The following is a 21,909-nucleotide window of genomic DNA, read 5'->3' on the forward strand; positions in this document are numbered from 1 at the left end:
GCCAGGCTCATTGAAGCAAAGTAAATTGGGGAGAGGCAAGTAGTCAGTGAGAAATAGTGGAGGGTGATCACTGTAGGGGAAACCATTGAAGGATGTGGCATACAAAATGATAAGGTTAAATTTCCCTTTGCCTTATAGGATCATTCTGGCTGCTGAGGTTGAGAGTAGACTGTATGGGAAACGAGTAGAATTGAGAGAGACCAGTAGGAGACAAATTGGGGTGAGAAATGCTGGTGACTTAGGACACAAGGTAGTAGCACTGGAGGTGGTGAATGGTAGTGAGATTTTGAATATGTTTTGAAAGTAGAATCCGTGGGATTTGCTGGTGGTTTTGAAGTGAAAAAGGACATCAAGGATAATTTCAAGGTTTTTGTCTTTACCGGTTAGAAAAAGGATTGCCACTTCCTAAAGTGGGGAAGATGATTGTGAACTCTACACAAGGAATCAGGATTTTGTTTTGGACATGTTGAGTTTGAGATGCTTATTAGATATCCAAGTGGAGATTTTTGAACAGTCAGTTTACAAACCTGGAGTCCTGGAGTGAGGTTCCAGTCTGGCCACTTAGTGCAGCATGTAGATCATATTTAGAACTATTAGACTGGGGATGGGGTACTTAGGGTGTCAGTTCCCACAATGTTTAAAGAGCCCTGGGGCATTATAACCAACTTGGGTTGCTGCAGGGTATTTTCAGATTTCCAGGCAAACAGTACAGATGGTTCCTATGTTGGTCACGTGGTTTTTAAAATTTTTTAAAAAGATGTTTGAGATGTGTACATGTATGTTGCTGGGGTCAGCTGAGTGCAGTTTTGTATGTGCACCTGGTGTTTCTCACAGAAGAAATCCTATGTAAGCAAACAAGAATTTCACATTTTACTCAATTTTTTCCCCATTGTATCAGTCAGTCCCATATAGCAGCACTGATAGAACTTACATAGAAGTTTCTGGAAGGTAGGGTGGAGAATCTACCCTGAAAGAGAGAGAACCACTGCCTTGGAGGGCCAGAAAACAGCTGATGGAGATTTGTGCAAAGTGTCTTTTATTTTTATTTATTTTTTGCTTTTTAGGGCCACACCCACGGCATATGGAGGTTCCCAGGCTAGGGGTCTAATCAGAGCTATAGCTTCTATGCCACAGCCACAGCAATGTCAGATCTGAGCTGTGTCTGTGACCTATACCATCACTCATGACAATGCTGGAGCCTTAATCCACTGAGCAAGGCCAGGGATTGAACCTTTGTCCTCATGGATGCTGGTCAGATTGATTTCCACTGAGCCACAAAGGGAACTCCACAAAGTGTCTTTTAAAAACAGTATATTTCTAAAATTCTTGCATATTTTGAATTCTTTCTCTAATATATTTTCCCATTCTTAAACCTTAAAAATGGTTAGAATTAATTCCATGGAGTTACATTTGTTGCAAGAGTGAATGGCAAAGTAGGCTCTTCTTTTTAAAGTGAGTATACTATTCAACTTCAGGTTAAGGTGACTCAGAAAATTAGGGAGAGTTGGGTTGTGCTGGATGCAATCAGATATCTTTAGAATGAACATAATCTAGCAAATGAGTAGTTAGATTTAGATCACTGAAATTAGTTCAATCTCAGAAGAGTATGAACACCTAGGAAGTTTGAAATCCATTTAGTTACATTAGCTGAAGAAAGTATGTAATAAATGGAAGTTTGTTACGCCTTAAAGAAGAGCTTAAAAACACAAATTTTAAGCTGTGTTTATTCTTCTTGTAGGAAAAAGGGGTTGAGGAAGAGGCTGTCTTCCTATGTTGAGTGAGTTCTTTGGTTATTAAGGGGTATAAAAACTGCTTATAGCTTGGTTGAATTCTTCCTTAGATGATGATTCTTTATTTTCTTTTTTCATGCATAACTCAAACCTAGTTTAATACTAGGAAGAGAGGAATGTATGAATGGAGGACTCAGGTATTCCAGTTTTTGAAATGGAAATTTTAATCCCCATTATGACTTAAGAAATTGAAATACTAATTTACTGTATGAGCTGGCCTTGGGGGCCTTGTCAGCTCAGAGTGATAAAAGTGGGTTTCTGGTCCTACATCAGTATGTGAAGTCATGGCTAGGTGGTCATCTCATGATTCCTTTATGATTCTCAGGATTTATAATTATAGCAGTAAGGAGGTTCCTATTCAGGAAATCAAATTAATATGTCACTGTTTTTTGTTTTGAGCGTGAAATCAAAAAGCTACATGGTCTCAAAGGATGTTTAACCAAGTTTTATGTTGCTTGATACTTTAGAATCACTCTGTTTCCTTCTATTCAGTATTGTTTTGGATTGTATTGATTTTCTTTGTTTCTGGACTCTGTGGGATGTAGGTAGAAATATGGTGTGATAGAAAAATACCTTTGTAACTTTTTAAAAAAGGGGCATTTTGGGATTAAAAAAATTTCACAATAATTTGATTTTTCTGATAAAATTTGCCTATTTTAAGGAGGTTTTCCCTTAGCCTCTTGAGCCTTCCCATTTCCTCTGGTTCTAGTAACTGTGCTAAGAAAAAAATGTTAATTTTCAGTACTGATTTTTTTTTTTTTTTTTTTTTTGTCTTTTTGTCTTTTTGCTATTTCTTTGGGCCGCTCTCGCAGCATATGGAGGTTCCCAGGCTAGGGGTTGAATCGGAGCTGTAGCCACTGGCCTATGCCAGAGCCAAAGCAACGCAGGATCTGAGCCGTGTCTGCAGCCTACACCACAGCTCACGGCAACGCCGGATCGTTAACCCACTGAGCAAGGGCAGGGACCAAACCCGCAACCTCATGGTTCCTAGTTGGATTCGTTAACCACTGCGCCACGACGGGAACTCCAGTACTGATTTTTTTTACCTTTGGCTAGCCTTTGCTTTCATGTTGAGTTCAAAGATAATTTTTTTCTTTTTTGATTTGCCTGTTTTCTGTTCCTCTAACAAATGATGATCCTCTCTTCCCTTTTCCATCTTCCCAAATAAGAGCCTGTGGGAGGTATTTCTCTGCAGTTTTGATTTTTGTGTTTTCTGTAACTATTCAAGAAATTTAGAACTGAGTGATATCACATAACCATGATGTCACTTTTCTCTTTCCAAATTAGTTTTTAATTAAGAATTTAGCAAATTCTTTATTTTACGTGCACTTATTTTAAGTGAATGACTTGCAGAATAATCTCATCTACCTATTTTAACCTAATTCCTAGGTATCCTAGATATTCTTCCTTTCCCTATATTATCTCAACCTCTCCTTTAAATTTTGTTTGTGTGTATCTCCATAAATGTTCTTCTAAAATTTATTTCAGATCTATTTGGAATATTTCAGGAATGGTTTGAGCACATACCAGGATCTGATTCAGTGTCCAAAAAAGATCTTGCTTTTTGTGCTTTTGTTTCTGTGTGTTATCCTGATGTTGTCATCTCATTTCTGAATTTGTCACATAAATAGGCACTCATATTCTTTCTAATGGGTTTTATTTATTACACTTTCTGTTTGTTTCATGATACAGTGACTGTAACATAGCTTTCTGAAATCTTATGCCTAAATATATCATTTGTGCATGACCCATGTACTCTGTACTCGCCTTTTCCTCCATAGATACATTTTATTGTATCATGTTTTATTAGTCTGTCTCCCACCTAGAACATAGGTTTGGTGAGAATGCGGGTTTTGTACTTGCCCATTGCTGTATCCATAGTCTCTGGAAGAGTTCCTGATATTATCTCTTAGGGCATGATAGTGCTGAGTGAGTGAGTGAAAGATCTGTTCAATTACTTAGCTCTCGGAGTTCCCATTGTGGCTCAGTGGTTAACGAATCCAACTAGGAACCATGAGGTTTCGGGTTTGATCCCTGGCCTTGCTCAGTGGGTTAATGATCCGGCGTTGGCCGTGAGCTGTGGTGCAGGGCGCAGACGTGGCTCAGATCCCGAGTTGCTGTGGCTGTGACGTAGGCCGGTAGCTACAGCTCTGATTAGACCCCTAGCCTGGGAACCTCCATGTGCCGAGGGAGCAGCCCAAGAAATGGCAAAAAAGACAAAAAAACAAACAAACCAAAAAAAAAAAAAAAAACCACAGTTACTTAGCTCTCAAACTGTGAGATTTGAATAGAAGGAGAAGCGATTGCTTGAATGTTGAAATTAGAGACTAGAAATTATTATTATTATTATTTTGTCTTTTTGGGGCCACAACCAAGGCATGTGAAGGTTCCCAGGCTAGGGGTCTAATTGGAGCTGTAGCCTCTGGCCTACATCACAGCCACCACAATGCCAGATCTGAGGCACATCTGTCACTACACCACAGCTCACAGCAACGCCGGATCCTTGTTAATTAACCCACTGAGCAAAGCCAGGGAGTGAACTTGCAACCTCATGGTTCCTAGTTGGATTCGTTTCTGCTGTGCCACAACGGGAACTCCAGATTATTTTATACTTGTGATATGAGATGGAAGAAAAATTCACCAAGGTTTAGGCTTGGTAAAAACTCCCAAAATTAAGGGGCCAAATCTCTTTATGCCCTGCAAAGTAGCAGTTTGAGAGCGACAGTAGTGTTGCCTATCTGGATGAGGGTGGACCTACCTTTTTTGTACTTTTAATCAAATCTCAGGTATATACTTATAGATCTTGAGCAAGTTTTAATTTCTGAGCTTTTATCTCCTTTTTGGCGTGATGGTTGCAAACCGTGAGTTACACACTGAGGAACATGAAGTTTGTGGTGATCTGAGGACTACTTGGGGATAGGTGGGCATGCAGGGATTGGGGAGAAAGGAGGAGCAGCTGGTACAAAGGTCCCAAGATGCAAATCAGCTGAGGAACAGAAAGAGGGCCAAGTGAGATGTTTGTGATAGTGCTTTGTAGATACAAAACATTATTTTCAGCTCAGGTGCTATTATATTTGGGGAAGTGTTTGCTTTCTTTTTCCAGTGGACTGTGGTTTGTAGCTACCTTGCCTAGGGAGCAGGATCCTGCCCTGCGGATGGAAAGCAAGAGTTGGACCCACGAATCACAAATTCCAGCAGTTTGCGAATTAGGATTACTGTTATTTTGTTTATACTAATAGTCATATATAAAATAGATTGGGCAGTAGGAAAGAGAGTAATGGACTTATTACTAGAAATTTGGGGGGAGGGAGTTTGATGTCATTTCTGACTCTTAATCATGTCTGGGAGTTTCCGTTGTGGCTCAGTGGAAATGAATCTGACTAGAATCCATGAGGATGCAGGTTTGATCCCTGGCCTCGCTCAGTGGGTTAAGGATCCAGCGTTGCCGTGGCTCGGATCTTGTGTTGCTGTGGCTGTGATGGAGGCCAGTGGCTACAGCTCCAATTTGACTCCCTAGCCTGGGAACTGCCATAGGCCACAGGTACTGCCCTAAAAAAAAAAAATAAAAAATCATGTTTGGCTTTGCTGTTTGATATGAGCACTGAAATCAGATCTTGGGTGTCAGTTTTTGCTTTGTGATTTGGTTTGTTAATTGAAATACCTAAGGGTTCTGTATGTTCAGTCTGCATACTTTATAATTAATTTAGAACCAGTGAAGTTAGGGTTTTCTGTTGAAGTAATTAATGAAGTATTGCAGTGCGTATGTGTATATATATTACACGGAAATAACCAAAATATGATAATAGGATATAGTTTATCTTTATATCCCTTGAAGATAGACGTTGTTAGAGAATTTCTTGGTGTCCTGTTCCTTTCTAGTTTGAATGTGTAGAAGTTCATCAGAAATTTCGTTGATGTTGGTTTGGCTTTTTCTTTTTTTTAAATCTATATGTCAACAGCTGTGCTTAATATAGCAAAGAATCATGGGGAGAGTTTACAATATTTCTTGTTGGGACTTAGTGTCTGTATATTTTAGCATTTAAAGGATGTGGTTTGGGGCTGCGAAAATGAGAAGGAGGTTGCCTAACTCATAGCTGAATGCCTGCTTATCTAGATTGTTCTGTCCTAGAGGTCATTAGTAGTAAGAAAGTTGTTTTTTATTCTAGTTAAAGCGACAGTATTACATTGAATAACTTTATTGTTTAAGTGTGTGTTTGTGCATAGCTGGTGAATAGGATTTTCTTTAAATCTGATATTTCATAGGAATGTTTTAGGTAACTATAGTGTTGGAAAAAAGCTACTGCTCAAGCCAAACTACTTTTTGCTTTGCTGAAAAGTAACCAAGATTAAAGGTGACCATGGCTCAGAGAGCCTCTTTGTCTCCACCTCATGCACCTCCCATCTCTGAGAGAGCAGGGTGCTAGATCAGGAAATGATGGGTGGAGTTGCTTAATTGCATCAACTTCCTGGGCTGCCTAGGCATTGATTAGTCAGACACTCCTAATGTTCCATTTAAGAGATTCTTGCTGATTGGCTGGTTTCTTTTAAGTCCTTAGGTTTGACCTTTGGGCATATCAAATGCTTGCCATGCACAGGGCTGCATGCTCTATGAGAGATATAGAAAGGAGTAAGATTACTCTAACCTTTCAGGAGCTCACTGAATAGCATGGGAGATGAAGACAAGATAGACCATGGTAAGTGTCCCAGGGGAGCAGAACTGGAAATTCAAACAAGTAACCACTGATGGGTGGGAGTGGGACCTAGGCAGGGAGGGGCCCAGTTGGGTTTCAGAAGTTTCTATGGGTTAAGAGTGATAAAGATGTAGATAGGTAGGGAAGAAAGGTCAAACGGCTACTGTGAAGAAAAAGTAGGAGGAACCAAGGCAGGTGTTATTCATCAGAAGCCCTGTGATTTCTTCCAATTCTGTCCAAAATTGTTTATGTGTGTACTCTGGCATTTTTCTGGGGCAGAGAACTCAGACCTTATCTCAGTTTCTGAAAAGGCTTCAAGGTCCAAAAAAGATTGAGAACCTCTGTGCTAAGTTATCAGCCTTAGGTGATTGAGAGGATGTTGAGGCTTTGTAGAGAAACAAGGAAGTCATGTGGTAGGCCAGAGTTTTTCTTATGGGAGGAAGTATGGGATTTGGGGAACTGAGCTTATGAAATGGTCCGTGGAGGGGGCAATTGTCTTGTCAAACTGGGTGTCCCACCTAGCAGGTTAGGTGAATCCATTTAGTGATCTGTGTGACCCAGAAGGGCAAGTGTTTTCAGTCAGAGGAGGTCCTTAACATGTATCTCCCTTTACTTGGAGCCCAGGTTGATGAAGATGTGGGAGATGATAATTCTGGCGTTTACTTTTTATGGAGCTCCTTCTATGTGTAAAGTGTTTTGTGCTTGATCCTGTGGAGGATTTATGAAATATCAGACAGGGATCTGCTCTGAAGGAATTGATGGTATGCGATACCTTCTTTTGGCTTTTTGTTCAGCTTGGATCTGTATATGTTCAGTTATCTTTGGGTTTTTGACAATTTCCTGGGCAAAGAGAAACATTTCTCTTAAAATGAACTTAGAGTGACTTTGTTCCGTGATTTATTTTTCCATTAAAAGAATAGTGAACCACTGGAATTTGAGGGCTTAGAAAGCAGAATTATAAATTTACTGTCCTGGTAATTAGGAACTTCTGTACAGCTGATTTAGTGACTTTTGGACAAATCATTTGGCTCTTCTATTAATTGTTGCATAAATGTATGTGTGTATAGACACACTCACAACCTCATTTAAAGTACTGTAAAGCACATTTTATTTTTTGGCTGTGTCTACAGCATGTGGAAGTTCCTGGGCCAGGGATTGAACCTGTACCACAGCAGTGACCCAGGCTGCTGCAGGGACAATGTGGGATTCTTAACCCTTTGCACCACAAGAGAACTCCAAAGCACATTTTAAAAAATAGCCCAGGTGTTCCCATTGTGGCACAGCAGAGACAAATCTGACTAGTAACCATGAGGTTGCAGGTTTGATCCCTGGCCTCGCTCAAAGGGTAAAGGATCTGTCGTTGCTCTGAGCTGTAGTGTAGGTCACAGATGTGGCTCGGATGTGATGTTGCTGTGTCTGTGGCGTAGGCCGGCCTCTGATTCAGTCCCTAGCCTGGGAATCTCCATATGCCATGGGTGCCCAGTACTTAGTATTCATTACACTTTGAGTGGCTTCCACATTTGTAAAATGGGAATAATTAATAATAATTCTGTGTATCTCAGAATCGCCCTGAAAATAAAATGAATACGTATGCATACACAATCAAGCCTTTTAGTGTACAGCTTGAATATTCAGTAATTATCATTGGCTGGATTATTAATACTACTATTAAATTTCATTATTTATGCTATCATTTCCCCCTTCCCTACAGCTGAATGTGGGGGGGTGACTTATTATAAAAGGATTTGCAGTAAGGAGTTTTCTGGTAGCCTGGTGATTAAGGATTTGGGCACAGCATAAAGAAATAAAGGATTTGCAGTAAGATGCCTTTAATTTTTTTTTTTTTTTTTTTTTTTTGCCCTGCTTTTGGCATGCGGAAGTTCCCAGGCTAGGGCTTGAACCCACTCTACAGCAATGACCTGAGCCACAGCAAAGACAATACCAGATCCTTAACCCAATGAGACACCAGGGAACTCAAGATGACTTTAAATAGCAAAATTTCCTATAGATTTATTTAAATGTTTGATTTATATTTATCTTTCCTTTAAGGTTGTGAAAGTTAAGTGCACTTACACAAGGCAGATTCAAGTATTAATTAGGCTGCTCATTTATATAACAGAATGAGGGATTGAAAGTCTGTTATTTATAAAAATATAAAATTAATTAAGAAATGGATTGATTGGTCTTGACCATTGTTATCTTTTAGTTCTTTTTTACACGACTGCCTGTGTGTTTGTCTTATCTTTTTGTTGTTGTTGTTGCTTTCTGGTTTATTTCCTGTTCAGTTTTCTGTAAAGGGTGTGGAGTAGGGTAAGAACTTAAGTTGGTTGGTGCCCCCTGTCTGAACCAGGAAGGAGTGACACATCTGACAGCCCAGGGCTTAGTGGGGAGGGACTTAGAATGAGCCCTGCAGAGCTGCCCTGCCCAGGGAACCTGTGAATTCCAGTTTTCTCACTCCAAATTGGAGGGTGTGTGGTTTCAAATGTGTGTGCGTAACGAGCATTTCTGGGCTTATTTCATCCCTTATTTCCAAATGCTTCCATTTATTTATTTTTCCTTTTTTTAAAACCGGTAATTATGGGAAATTTATTTATGTAACGAAAATACAAAAATAACAGAATGATAAACCCCCCCACTTTGCTGCTACCCAGCTTCAACAGTTTATCATCTGATGGCCAGTCTTGCTTGATCTGTAATTTGAACCACTTCTCCCCCATACTGTTTTGAAGATATTGTGTCTTTGATTGATTGATTTGCTGGGCCTGTGGCATGCGGAAGTTCCAAGGCTCTCTGTAACCCTCTGAGCTATCACGGAACTCTGACGTCATAGCACTTAAACTAAAAAGATTTTAGGATGTATATCTAAGAGATGAGGGCTTGAAAATGCATACATAAACACATATATACTCAGGACCCACTTCCACATATTTGGTTGATTGGTTTGTTAAGTATCTTAATGTATAGGCTTCTCCTTCTCTTTCCCCCACTGTTCTCTTTCCCCTTGTTCCCCCACTGCCTTTCCCTCCTCCGCTTTGTCCCCTCATCCCATCTTGGAATTTGCTTGAGGAAACCAGTGTTATTTTGTTCTGTAGTTTCCTCTCAATCTAGATTTTGCTGTTTTGTATTTCTCAGGATTTTGGGGGTTTTGTGGTTGCATCCATGGCATGTGGAAGTTCCTGGGCCAGGGATTGAACCCATGCCATGGTTGTGACATGTGCCACAGCTGCAGCCATGCTGGATTCTTAACCTGCTGTGCCACATGGGAACTTCCTGTATTCTTCAGTTTTTAATCATATTTCTCTGTCTACTCTGTTTTCTGTAAAGCTAGCTCAAAAAGATTGACCAGGGAGTTCCTGTTGTGTCTCAGAGGGTTAAGAATCCTACTAGTATCAAAAAAAAAAAAAAGGAGTTCCGGTCATGGCGCAGTGGAAATGGAAATGAATCCAACTAGGAAGCATGAGGTTGCGGGTTCAATCCTTGGCCTTGCTTGGTGGGTTAAGGATCTGGCGTTGCCATGAGCTATGGTCCTAGACATGGCTCGGATCCTGCATTGCTGTGGCTGTGGTTTAGGCTGGCACCTGTAGCTCCGATTGGACCCCTAGCCTGGGAACCTCCCTATGCCCTAAAAAGCAAAAAAAAAAAAAAAAAAAAAAAAAAAATCCTACTAGTATTCATGACAATGCAGGTTTGATCCCTGGCCTTACTCAGTGAGTTAAGGATCTTGTGTTGCTGCAAGGTGTAATGTAGGTCACAGATGTGGCTCACACCTGGTGTTGCTGTGGCTTTGATGTAGCCTGGCAGCTGCAGCTCCAATCAACACCTGGCCTGGAAACTTCCATATGCTGTGGGTGGAGCCCTCAAAAGACAAAACAAAACAAAATGAAAACAAAAAAACCCACAAAAAACTATAAAAAAAAGATTGACTAGAGTAGGATCGAATTTTTAAAAGTTTTATTGAAGTATGGTTTATTTACAGTGTTACAATTTTTGCTGTACCCAACTTTAAAATTTTTCATTTATTTATTTATTTAAAAAATTTTCCTTTTATGGCTGCACCTACAGCATATGGAAGTTCCTGGGTCAGGGGGCAAATCTGAGCTGCAGCTGTAGGCCTACACTACAGCTATGGCAGTACCGGATCCAAGCTACATCTGTGACCTGTGCTGTAGCATGAGCAGCACTGGATCCTTAACCTGCTGAGCAAGGCTAGGGATCAAACCTGCATCCTCATGGATACTATGTTGGGTTCTTAACCTGCTGAACCACAGGAACTCCAGGAAAATGAATTTTATCTGAGGCCTTTAATGGCTTGAAATGTATTTTATTTTGAATTAATGTTCTCTCTTTTACTTTGTAGCAGTGATTGAAATATAGTACGTGATTTGGTGTTGAGATGTGCAATATGCTATATTGAATAGCTGATTACTGTAGAATAACTTCAGAACCAAGTTGTTTGTCTAGTTAGGGAGCTATCTCAGAATATTTAGTTGTTATTTCTCAGCTAAAAATAATTATTAGTGGTAAATAAGTTCTCTAATCAGTATGTACTTCCCTGCTTGGATAATATTATTAAGTGCTGTATTAAACTCTTACCTGCTTTTGTAAGTTGTTTCTTTTAATGAGCTTATGTGCTTAATTTTTAAAAATCATTTCTGGGCTTGATTTGGAATCAGCAATAAAGTCTAAAATATGTCTGCTTAGTATAGTTAACTTTGGTATTACTAATTGAAGACCTTGGTTTCAAAATTGTGTAGTTTCATGGAGTTCTCTTGTGGCACAGTGGGTTAAGAATCTAGCATTGATACTGTAGTGGCTTGGGTTGCTGCTGTGGTGAAGTTGAAACCCTGACTGAGGAACTTCCACATGGTGTGGGCATGGCCAAACAAACAAACAAAATTGGTCAGTTCTTTCATAAAGTTGTTAAAGAGAGGCCTGGAAGATGATCTGATTTTGTCCAGTTTTCTAATTTATGGTAAATCCCTTTTCGTAACTGCTGCATTTTAAATTTGAGTATTATCCACTGGGGTTTAGGACCCACTTGGCATCTTTGATGACCTTCCACATTTTCCTATTAATATTTATAATGTGGCAGTATTTTTATTTATGGAAAGAATTTGTTTGGAACAAAGCCAGTCATGCCATTTGTATTTCATTTAAAGCAAGTGTCTGAAGCTGGTGGCCTAGAGAGTGATCTAAAGGTTAGCAGTTTGACCAGATCAGTGAAGTTCATGAAGGTATCTGTGGCGGGGTTAATAGGGCAGATTTTCTTCAGTAAATCTACAGGTGACTAAATAATCAATTTCTTTCTTCTCTTACTTTCTTACTGATCGCCTTTACTGTTTGCACACCATGTTCAAGCTCACTGCTCCTTCTTTCCTATTCAAAGCTACTAAAATATGGTTGAATTTCTTCAGGTACATCTGCAGTGGAATAAAACTGATTTTAATTCTGCATAAATTTCTCTTTTGCTCAGTTGTCTGAACATGTCCACAGCTGCTTTTTGAAGAAAGTCAATACCTTTAAGTAGAGAGAACAGCATACAAGCCAGGTTTTAAAATATCATGACTTAATGTTATTTCTATTGGCTATCAGTTTGGTATGGAGCTTCTTTCAGTAAACAAGATCTTGGGAGTTTGCGTCGTGGCTTAGTGGGAATGTATCCATCTAGTATCCACGAGGATGTGGGTTCAATCCCTGGCCTCCATCATTGGGTTGGGGATCTGGTGTTGCCATGAGCTGTGGTGTAAGTTGCAAACGCAGCTTGCAAGCCACGTAGCTGTGGTTGTGGCATAGGCTGGCAGATGTAGCTAGGATTTGATTTGACCCCTAGCCTGGGAGCTTCCATGTGTGGGAGTGTGGCCCTAAAAAGCAAACAAACAAATAAGACCCGCCAGTGATTTCAACCTATTTTTATTTCTTTTTTTATTCTAAGATTTTGTGCTGAATTGTAGTAGGTTTTCTAAGTGTAGATTTTCTGAAATAATGTTTATTCTCTCTTCTCTCCTTTCTACACCTTTAGTGTTGGCCAGTAGGATTAAAATTTATTCTGAGAGTATTTGGTTGATGGTTAGCTATTTCCAGTCTTTTAGGAAGTAACTAAATGTAAACATGGTTACCACATATCCTATCTTCCTCAAGACAATCTGAGTTACAAGTATTTTGTTCCCTTTTTTTTTTTTTTTTTTTGTCTTTTTGCCATTTCTTGGGCCGCTCTTGCAGCATATGGGATGTTCCCAGGCTAGGGGTCGAATCGGAGCTGTAGCCGCCGGCCTATGCCAGAGCCACAGCAATGCGGGATCCGAGCCACGTCTGCAACCTACACCACAGCTCACGACAACACTGGATCGTCAACCCACTGAGCAAGGGCAGGGATCGAACCCGCAACCTCATTGTTCCTAGTCGGATTTGTTAACCACTGCGCCACGATGGGAACTCCTTGTTCCATTTTTTGACAAATTTAGTTTTGTTTTTTGTTTTTTTTGGCCATACCCATGGCCAGGGATCACACCTGTGCCATAGCAGCAACCTAAGCTGCTGCGGTGACAATGCCAGATCCTTAACTCACTGTGCTACAGAAGAACTCTGGACAAATTTTTATTTAGCTAGTGAGTGGTCCTTGAGGTCAGTGCTCTTTAACCTTAATCTGTGGGCCCTAATGAACTTCAGGGAGGTGTGGTTTGTAAATCTCCTGAAAGTGCCCTTTACCCTAGAAGAAGTATTTCCTATCTCAATTTCATAGGTCCTACCATCTCTTTCTGGCACTAGACTATGTGAGCTATACACAACGTCATCATTTCCCCCAAAATGCACTGGGAGAAGAGAAATACTACTCTTTCATCAGAATGTCAAAGTGCGTGGGGACTGCAAAAGGGTTAATAACCACTGTATTCTGTGTAAATGAGATTGTGATTAATAGGAGTGATGACAGTTTCACCTTACAGACATTTTGCAAAAATGTAGAAGATTGTCCAGCTGTTACTATTGGAGCAGTGAGCTCTTGAATCACTTGAAATGTTCTCTTGAGCCGACTTGAATACAGAGATCAAGTCAAAATAGCCTTTCTTGCCTGCCCGCCCGCCTTCCTTCCTTCCTTCCTTCCGTTCCTTCCGTTCCTTCCTTTCTTTTGTCTTTTTAGGGCCTCACCCAAGGCATATGGAGGCTCCCAGGCTAGGGGTCCAGTTGGAGCTGTAACTGCTGGCCTGCACCACAGCCACAGCAACTTGGGATCCAAGCTGCATCAGCGACCTACACCACAGCTCACGGCAGTGCTGGATCCTTAACCCACTGAGTGAGGCCTGGGATCAAACCTCATGGATACTCGTCGGGTTTGTTAACCACTGAGCCACGAGGGGAACTCCCAAAATAGCTTTCTTCTTATTTAAAAAAACTTTTTTGCCCCCTTATGTGTTATTAAAACATTAAACTTTAACCTTTGAGTTCTTACATTTCCCACATGTTATGGGCTGAATTGTGCTCCCCTCCCACCCCTAAACCACCACCCTCAGTACCTTGTATGTGACCAAATTTGGAGGGAGAGTTTTTTTGATGATAACAATACTTAAAAAAAATTCACTGAAACATAATTGACTTACAAAATTGTGTTAATTTCGAGTGTACATCAAAGTAAATCAGTTATACGTATATATATAACCATTGGAGGGAGGGCTTTTAAAGTGGAAATTAAGATAAAATGGGTAGGTAGATAGGGTGGTCCACAATCTGATCTAACTGGTACCCTTAGAAGGAAAGAAAATTGCAACACAAAAGAGAGACACCAGGGGTATGTGTGCACAGAGGAAAGTCCATGTGAGGACATAGTGAGAAGGTGACTATTGGCAAGCCAAGGAGAAAGGCTCCAGGTAAAACCAAACCTACCCATACCCCAGTCTTTGACTCCTAGTCTTCAGAATGGTGAGGAGTAACTGTACTGTTGTTTAAGCCACCCAATCAGTGGCATTTTGTATGGTAGCCCTAGCAAACTAATGCAGTCCTGATGAAGTAGAAGTTGAGTGACATACAAACTATCTCAAGCAACTGTTTCTCTTCTCCCAGTGCATTTTGGAGGAAATGATGATGTTGTGTATAGCTCACATAGTCTAGTGCCTGAAAGAGATGGTAGGACCTGTGAAATTGAGATAGAACATATCAATATTCATTTCTATTCTTATTGGTCTTCTTTTATTGGTTTATCATTTTACAGTTTCCCATTTTAATGTCAGTCTTTTCTGTTCCCTAGCATTTCTCATTTTATGGAACTATAAATAAGTTATTTTAAGTCAACATCAGAACAGTGTGTTCTGTACAGTCTTTCCAGCCCAGTCTCATTCTCTGGTAATGTCTTCTGTCCTCAGGCATCTGTTCTAGGTTGACATACTATATTCAGTCCCCACCTCCTAAACCCCCACACCCATGACATATGGAAGCTCCTGGACCAGGGATCCAGTCTGAGCTGCCACCACAGCTGCAGCAATGCCAGGTCCTTAACCCACTGTGCTACAGAGGGAACTCGTATGTTCAATTTTCGAAGTTTCTCTTTGCCAAAAATAAAATTTAAATGTTTCTAATGTTTCTATTGCTAACTCAGTTCAATTCATTGGAAACTTTGAGATTTGTAAATGAATGCAAGGTTTAAGGGATCAATGTATGTTTCTCAGATTTGCCATGAGGGCAGGAATTCCATCAGTTTTGTTTAGGCTGAGGACCCCATGGTCTAGCATAACACCTGATTTCAAAGGAAATTAAATACTTGATAAATGAATATTTTAATTTTAAGTAAGGTATCAAATGCAAAGTATCCAAAATTGAATCCATAGCCCAAATTCTGCTTCTTTTCACAGTTGACTCCTCAGTCTTTATTCATGACATTGAGAATAAGCTTGCTAAGAGTATCTACTCCATCCACATGTTTCTCATCTGCCCCCTTCCTTACTGCATAGTGTGGTAGCTAAGAGCCTGGCCTTTGGCCCCTGACCACATGCACATCTAGGTCACTTGATGTGCTTTGTCAGTGTCTTTGGCACATTCCTTAACCTCCCTTTGCTTTGGTTTCTTCATCAGCAGTTGGAGATAGAAAAAGTATACAATTCTTAAGGTTTTTTTTTTTTTTTTTTTTTTTTTTTTTTTTTTTTTTTGTCTTTTTGTCTTTTTGTCTTTTCTAGGGCTGCTCCCACGGCATATGGAGGTTCCCAGGTTAGGGGTCCAATTGGAGCTGTAGCCGCCAGCCTACACCCCAGCCACAGCAATGCGGGATCCAAGCCCCGTGTCTGCAACCTACACCACAGCTCATGGCAACACCAGATCCTTAATCCACTGAGCAAGGCCAGGGATCGAACCCACAACCTCATGGTTCCTAGTCGGATTCGTTAACCACTGAGCCACGATGGGAACTCCAATTCTTAAGTTTTATTTTTACGATTGTGAGTTTAGAACAATGTCTGGCACATAGTAAACATTTTAAATGTTTACTTTTATGTGATGCTTTTTTTAAGTTGACATAAACAGAGGGTTTTTAACAGAAATGCTGAATATCTGGAAATCTGTGGAAGCAAAATTTTCTTGGTAACGCTGTGTACATTTCAAAATATTTTAATGATTTTAGAGGAACTAAACCTTTGATTGGGTTTCATTTGATTTGGTGTTCATTCTGGTAGGAGCTACTGAATTGTAGATGCCTCATCAGCTTAGGTAGTCAAATGGTAATTTGTCAGAGTTTTGTGGGTGTTTTGCATTATGTTACAGGAGCAATAGGAAATAATTTTGTGAACTACTGTTCATAACATGGTAACTTTAACAAAATCTAATACTTGAGTTTGTCTTTAATCCCAGAGTTTCCTTGTGGCTCAGTGGGCTATGGATCTGGCATTGTCAATACTATGGCTCAGATTGCTGTGTGGCGTGGGTTTGATCTCTGGCCCAGGAATTTCTGCATGCCTTGGATGTGGCCAAAACAAAACAAATTTGTCTCTATTCCTAACTGTTACCTAATAATTTCTAACAGCTTGAGCAAGTGTTCTTTCCTTCAGACATGTCCCTTTCCTCTTACTGTAAGGAGGAGGGGAGAAGTCCCACATAAACTTGGATAATGTCATTAATTCAGTATTTTACAATGCTATTAAATTGTGTTAGCTGGTGCTTCTCTTGTGATCACAGTAGAAGAGCAAAAGTGTGTCTAGCTTTCTTAACTTGTGACCTTTTCTGGATTTTCAGATCCTTTATTGTTGCCTCAAGCTTATCATAAACCTTGATTTTCTGGAAGTTTTTAATCATGATGCAGAATCTATATCATAGATAACTATGAAGCAAGCATGTCCTGAAATTAAATACCATTGTGAATTCTAAGTTTGATGAAAGCTGTGATTTTTGAGTTCTTAAACACCATACTTGTGTGTCCAAAGGCTATTCTATGTATTGTTAATATCTTTTAATGGACAGTAAAGGATTTTTCTTTTTTTTTTTTGTCTTTTTGCTATTTCTTGGGCCGCTCCTGGCGGCATATGGAGGTTCCCAGGCTAGGGGTCGAATCGGAGCTGTAGCCACTGGCCTACGCCAGAGCCACAGCAACGCGGGATCCGAGTTGCGTCTGCAACCTACACCACAGCTCATGGCAATGCCAGATCGTTAAGCCACTGAGCAAGGGCAGGGACCGAACTCGCAACCTCATGGTTCCTAGTCGGATTCGTTAACCACTGCGCCACGACGGGAACTCCAGGATTTTTCCATTAAATTGGGCACTACTAACCATCCAGCCCTCCTGAGGTAAAGTTCAAAGTTCCCATGAAATGACTTTAGGTAATAAATCTGGAGTTCCCGTAATGCCTCAGTGGTTAATGGATCCAACTAAGAATCGTGAGGTTGCGGGTTCGTTCCCTGGCCTTGCTCAGTGGGTTAACAATCCGGTGTTGCCGTGAGCTGTGGTGTTGGTCACAGATGCTACTCGGATCTGGCGTTGCTGTGGCTCTGGTGTAGGCTGGTGGCTACAGTTCCAATTGGACCCCTAGCCTGGAAACCTCCACATGCTGCGGGTGTGGCCCTAGACAGAAAGACAAAAATAAATAAATAAATAAATAAAAATAAAAAAAGATAATAAGCCTTAAAAAAAAAAAAAAAACTGAACTTACTCTTGGAAAAAAGCCAGTCCCCAATATTTTGGAGCTTAGTTTGAGAAATTCTGTCTTTTCTGGCTTAGAGTTTGTTCTGTTTTATTTTTAAGGCACTCTGGGAGTTGGATGCATCTGTCAGTGCTTTGAGGTTTGTGGGAGTCTTTTCTTATGCCTCTGTCTGTTTTCACACCTCCTGGTGTTGGCATTTTTTCCACTTTAATGGCTATAGAAGCAGTTTCTACATACTTTTAGTTTGGCTTCCTACGTGATATGACATGTCTTATTTAATTCATCACAGTTCTTTGTAGAGGGTTTTTGAATAGATGATGTCAGAATTATTTAATTTTATTTGTCATAATTGAAACTAAGATATTTATTTATTTATATTTGTAATAAGGAAAATATAGATCCAAGAGACTCTTAATGTAATTCTATTCTGAATGCTACCATTGTCTCTCTGTGGGGCTTTAAAAGTCATTTTAGCTCTGCCACCTCATTTGCAACAAAACAAAGATTTCATCATACATTTATTACTTTGCTAAAGTTGCTGAATTTTCTAATGGTCCATAGAAGAAGGTGGTCATTAGATGTTCTCTGGAAGCTTTTACATTTTTAAAGAAACTGTAGAATGTATTTACTGTATACTTTTTTCTGCTGTGAAGATGTCATGGGAGGGGTCTTTCAGGTACTTTTTTTTTTTTTTTTTTTTTTTGCTTTTTAGGGCCACACTTGTGGCATATGGAAGTTCCCAGGCTAGGGGGCAAATTGGAGCTGTAGCTGCCAGCCTATCCACAGCTCATGGCAATGCTGGATCCTTAACCCACTGAGTGGGGCCAAGGATGAACCTACATCCTCTTGGATCCTAGTGGATCCTAGGTGGTTCATTACTGCTGAGTCACAGCAGGAACTCCATGGGACCATTCTATTTTTATTACTGGAACTTTTTGTAAATAAAAAGTAGCTCCTGTTATGCTAATAAATTACTCCTTTTTAGAATTAGCATTCCTGCACTTTTTTTTTTTTTTCTCTTCAGGACTTTACCTGAAACAAATGGAAGTTCCCAGGCTAGGGTCAAATAAGAGCTGCAGCTGCCAGCCTATGCCATAGCCACAGCAACACTGGAGCTGAGGTGCATCTATGAAATTTGCTGTAGCTTGTGGCCATTGCTAGATCCTTAACCCACTGAGCAAGGCCAGGGATCAAACCCACATCCTTATCAAGTCTATGTTGGGTTCTTGACCCACTGAGCCACAAAGGGAACTCCTCCTACACCTTTAATAAAGCAGAAAGAAGCAGGAAATGCTTTATCTTCTAACCTGTTTAGATACTGTAGACTAAGAGTGGCAAGTTAGAAAACAGTCATTGCCTTAGATGTTAGGCTTCCTGTTAGCACTAAGAGAAATCTCATCCTTTCCCCTAGTCTAACTCCGTATCGCCATTTGATTCCTCACTGATCAAGTTCAGTCCTCCATAGACTAGCATTAGTATGATTCTTTAGACTTGAGCATTTATGTGGACACTTTTTTTTCCCCCTTAAGCAAAATTCAGTTCTCTTCAGTGGCTTCATTCGGATGTAAAAGTGTGTTTAGGTTAGAGTTTTTCCAGCTTTTTTGAGCTGAAAATCAGAAGTTAGGAGTTGAAAAAGAATACTGGAATTATTTTGAAAGCAAGATTTTTTTTTCTTTGCTGGAGGAAAGTCATTCAAGTTTTACTTGACTCATTTTTATATCTCACCTTATTCCTGGAAAGGATTTAAGGTGACAGTATGTGCAAGGATTTTCTCTTTTACAGTCAGACTTTGTGAAAGGGTTGCTGAGGCTCACTTTTTCACCTTCCATTCACTCCTTGACCATGAATTTTTGGCTCTGCTCTACTCACCCACTACAGCTCCTCACAGCATAGTCACCATGGCTCTTCCTCACTAACTGGACACAGTTCTTGACCTTGTTGTAGGGTGCGTAAGTGATTGCTCTTTACTTTTATGTGGATTTATCTGATTATAACAGTAATGTCTGCAATATATGTTCATTGCAAAAATTCTGGAAAAAGACATCTGTCTGTAATCGGTCTAGAAAGTTTTTTCCTTGTATTTCTATCACAATTGTCTTGTTCCTTTCCTCTTGTTTGTCTTGACCAGACTTGTGGTCAGTCTGCTCACTAGACAGCTCTATCTTATATGCTGCATTTCGTAACTGAACTTACCTCTTTCCTTGTTCCAAGTCTGCTCTCCTACCTTTGTTGACATCTCACTAAAAGGATCCAGTCATCAATCATCCAGTTGCTGTAGCCATGAGGGACCCATCCTTGACTCCTCTCTCTCAACCTCCATTTATAATCAAGTAGCTAAAATCTTGCCTGTTTTTTCTTACTAATCCATTTACTTGGGTCCACCTTAGCTGGGACTCTCATTATTTCTCACCTACTCAGTTTCTTAAAAGCATCTACTGAACTTCATAGGAATTTGTCTTCCTTCAGGGCTTTTCTGGCCTGTTTCTATACCCTCAGGACTAATCTTGGGAGTTCATACTGTGGCACAGTGGGTCAAGAACCCAACTGCAGCTGCTCAGGTCGCGGCGGAGGTGCGGGTTCAATCCCTGGCCTGTGCTGTGGATTAAAGGGGTCCAGCACTGCCACAGCTGCGGCTCTGTCTCCTTAAGGGCAGTAACTATATCTTATTCATAATTGTACTAGATATTTAGTAAATTTCAGATAATGGGAAGAAATGGGTGGCAGTTAGTATGAATAAAATTTGAGGCTGTTTAGTTTTATGGTTCTAACTGACTTAAAATTTATATCTTAAGTGGTATGATTGGTTTTCATATACCTTGTCTTGTGGTAATGGTCTGTGAACAAGTTTCCTAAGTGTGAATTATGGTAAGGCAAAGGCAGGAATGAAGCTGATAAGTTGGCTGGGGTGGGTTCCTTGACCTTGCATCTCTTTGTTAAAGAGGTTAGGCTTTCCTGTAAGTAACGACAGTGTAGCACAGTTCAAGATATGGCAGCTTAAACCGGGACAGTTGTGCTAGGGATAAACAAGACAGGGGAGCCGTTTTAGTGACTTGGTGATTGGATGGTTGGGGTCAGGGAGGATGTATCAAGTATTTCAACTTTCTGGCTAGGTACTTGGTGCTGTCATTAGTTATGTTGATTTTTTTTTCCTATTTAAAATAATTTATTAAATTTTTTTCATTTATGATTTTTATTTTTTCCATTATAGCTGGTTTACAGTGTTCTGTCAATTTTCTAGTGTACAGCAAGGTGACCCAGCTACACACACGTATACATTGTTTTTTTCCCCACATTATCATGCTCCATCATAAGTGACTAGACATAGTTCTCAGTGTTACACAGCAGGATCTCATTGCTCATCCATTCCAAAGGCAATAGTTTGCATCTATTAACCCCAAATTCCCAGTCCATTCCATTCCTTCCCCCTTGGTAACCGCAAGTCTGTTCTTCATGTCCATGATTTTCTTTTCTGTGGAAAGGTTCATTTGTCCCATTAATTAGATTCCAGATATAAGTGATATCATATGGTATTTGTCTTTCTCTTTTTGACTTACTTCACTCACTATGAGAGTCTCTAGTTCCATCCATGTTGCTGCAGATGACATTATTTTGTTCTTTTTTATGGCTGGCTAGTATTCCATTGTATATATATACCACATGTTTTTAATCCATTCATCCATTAACAGACATTTAGGTTGTTTCCATGTCCTGGCTATTGTGAATAGTGCTGCAATGAACATGTGGGTGCATGTGTCTTTTTCAAGGAAAGTTTTGTCTGCATATACGCCCAAGAGTGGGATTGCTGGGTCATATGGTAGTTCTAGATATATAGTTTTCTAAGGTACCTCCATACTGTTTTCCATAGTGGTTGTACCAATTTACATTCTCACCAGCAGTGCAGGAGGGTTCTCTTTTCTCCACACCCTCTCTAGCATGTTATTTGTGGACTTATTAATGATGGCCATTCTGACTGGTATGAGGTAGTACCTTATGGCAGTTTTGATTTGCATTTCTCTAATGATCAGTGAAGTTGAGCATTGTTTCAGGTGCTTGTTGGCCATCTGTATATCTCTTTGGAGAAATGTCTACTCAGGTCTTTTGCCCATTTTTCAGCTGGGTTGTTGGCTTTTTTGCTGTTGAGTTGTATAAGCTGTTTGTATATTTTAGAGATTAAGCCCTTGTCTGTTGCATCGTTTGAAACTATTTTCTCCCAATCTATAAGCTGTCTTTTTTTTTTTTTTTTTTTTAATGGTTGCTTTTGCTGTGCAAAAGCTTGTCAGTTTGATTAGGTCCCATTGGTTTATTTTTGCTTTTATTTCT

The 21,909-nt window shown here is 40.0% G+C and overlaps 1 protein-coding gene across 9 annotated transcripts in view; it reads left to right on the forward strand.

Annotated features, from left to right (window-relative positions):
• The window catches only part of FBXO34 (F-box protein 34), a 90,350-nt gene that overhangs the window by 60,970 nt on the left and 7,471 nt on the right, over positions 1 to 21,909 (forward strand). Inside the window, exons 1-2 of one of the 9 annotated variants that reach the window (XM_021067448.1) lie at positions 5,287 to 6,484; positions 7,106 to 7,242. The exons of 7 other annotated variants lie outside the window; for them this stretch is intronic. The gene's annotated coding sequence lies outside the window, so the exon portion shown is untranslated. Of the gene's footprint in view, positions 1 to 5,286; positions 6,485 to 7,105; positions 7,243 to 21,909 lie in introns of those variants that run through there. One more of the 9 variants, XM_021067706.1, reaches the window with a different exon arrangement.

The sequence above is a fragment of the Sus scrofa genome, chromosome 1, assembly GCF_000003025.6.
Source record: "Sus scrofa isolate TJ Tabasco breed Duroc chromosome 1, Sscrofa11.1, whole genome shotgun sequence".
In the NCBI taxonomy this organism is placed as follows: domain Eukaryota; kingdom Metazoa; phylum Chordata; class Mammalia; order Artiodactyla; family Suidae; genus Sus; species Sus scrofa.